At 46.4% G+C, this 2,307-nt stretch overlaps 1 protein-coding gene across 2 annotated transcripts in view; it reads right to left on the reverse strand.

Annotated features, from left to right (window-relative positions):
• FRMD8 (FERM domain containing 8) overlaps window positions 1–2,307 on the reverse strand; it is a 20,242-nt gene that overhangs the window by 4,160 nt on the left and 13,775 nt on the right. The gene's annotated exons all lie outside the window — the stretch shown is intronic.

A 2,307-nucleotide genomic window follows, 5' to 3' on the forward strand; every position in this document is an offset into this window, starting at 1 on the left:
GAGAGGATGAGGGAAGGAGGAAGGGCGCCCGGGCAGGCTTTCCGGGGCGAAGGAACAGCATGAGTGTCGCCGAGAGAAGGACCTGCAGGCCCGAGGAGAGGAAGGTCGCGGCGAGGTCAGGAGGGTGGTGTGGGTGGCTCCCTGAGCACATTCTTCAAAAGTGACATCTTCTCAACACGTTTAAAACATAACACATGTTGATATAAAAGGTGAAGTGACCAGATGTCAGGGAGCACAGTCTGGGCACCACAGGACGGGGACGCCAGAGGGCTGACAGACCCACAGACAGAAAGCGGTTGGCAGGTGGTACTTACTCTCTAGGCAACACGTATTTACTGGGTGCCCACCAGGTGCCGCCGTGGGCAGTGGCACACAGCAGGGGCCGAGGTAGACAGGATGCCTGTTTTGTGCTTTCAAGAGAACCCACTGGGGTAGCAGGGTCAGAGGCCAAGGGGGTGGCCCCACGGTGACAGATATGTGGCCTGGCCCCTGTCCACCCACAGTATAGCCCGATGCCTCTCTGAAGCCTCATGACCCACCCTGTGCCCAAACCCTACATGGGCCCAGAAGGAAAAGCCAGAGTCCTGTTCTCTACACCTGCCGCCTTTTCTCCACCAAGGAAGAGTGGGCAGTGGGCTGGTGGACAGGTGGGCAGCCGGTGGGGACAGGGACAGCTGCAAGCACAACAGGGACGCCCTCTAAGTTCCTCCAACACAGCGTGATGCTTCTGAGGTTCTGGGAGCCTGCCATTAAAACTTAGCTGCATTCAACACTATTTACTATCCATTCAAGATAAAACTCAGCAAACCGGTAGTAGAATGGCGCTTCCTCAACCTCATGAAGGGTGCCTATGAAAAACCAGTTACCATCACACGTACTGAAAGCAAAACTGAACACTTTCTCCATAAAGTCAGGAGCAAGTCAAGGATGCCTGCCCACACCAACCCAACGTGGTGCTGGGGCCCAAGCGATCGCTACCAGGCCAGATGAGGCATGCAGACTGGACAGTCAGACACACCTGTCCCTACTCACAGATGACATAACTGTCGGCAGAGAAAATCCCAAAGAATCTGCAGAAAAGCTCCGAGAATTAGTGAGTGAGTTTAACAAGGTTGTAAGATATAAGGACGTGTGGATTACAAAATCAACTGTAATTCTACATACCACAATGAACAACTGGATACTGAAGTTAAAAAACATACCATCTATGGCAGCACACATACACACAAAAGACAGAGACAGACAGACGTACTTAGGGATAAATCTAATAAAATATGTACGAGATTTCTATGCTAAAAACTATGAAATGGTAGTGAAAAAAATCAAAGACCAACGAATGGAGATGTATAAATAAATGGACTGGACAACTTAAGATCTCTTTGAAAGACGCTGTTAAGAAAATGAGAAGTCACAGACAGAAAGAACATATTTGCGAAATACATGTGGTAAGAGATTAGTATGCAGAATATATAACTCTCACAACTCAATGAGAAAAAAACTAGGATAAAAAAAATAATTTGAACAGACACTCCATTAAAGGAGACAAACGGAGAGCAAATAAATAAATGAAAAGATGATCAACATCATTAGTCATTAGTCATTAGGGAAATACAAGTTATCTGCACAATGAGGTAGCACTATGACACAGATACCACGAAAACTGACAGTACCAAGTGCTGAGCAAGGACGCAGAGCGACTGAATTCTCAGACACTGACGGTAGGAATGCAAAACAGTACAGTCACTTTGGAAAACAGTCTGATGGGATCTGGTAACGTCAGTCACGTTTATCATACAGCCCAGCATCCACTCCTAGGTGTTTATACAAGAGAAAAGAAAACACAGGACCCCACAAAAGCCTGTGCACAAATGTTAACAGCAGCTTTATTCACAAAAGTCCCAAACTAGAAACAACCCAAACACCCTTCCCCAGGTGAAGAGCTAACCTGGAGTATACCCATGCAATGCTACTATTCGACAGTAAAAAGGAACGAACAGATACAGCTCCCAGCATGGATGAATCTCAAAAGCATGAAGTCAGTCTCAGACTGCAGAAAGTGTATAAACCATAAGGTTGTACCACAATTTTTTAAAATCAATTCACCAATTGATGGAATTGGTGTTGTTTCCATTTCTTTGGTTACTACGAACGAAGCTGTTATGAACATTTGAGTATAGGTCTCTGTTTCTCTTGCGCAAACGTGTAGGCATCGTACGATAAACGTGACATTCTGGAGAAAGCAAAACCCTCGGGATAGCTAAGGGGGAAGAGATGTCACATAGCAGGTGAAGGGATGAAATCGGAAGA

This window comes from Pteropus alecto, unplaced genomic scaffold, assembly GCF_000325575.1.
Source record: "Pteropus alecto unplaced genomic scaffold, ASM32557v1 scaffold43, whole genome shotgun sequence".
In the NCBI taxonomy this organism is placed as follows: Eukaryota; Metazoa; Chordata; class Mammalia; order Chiroptera; family Pteropodidae; genus Pteropus; species Pteropus alecto.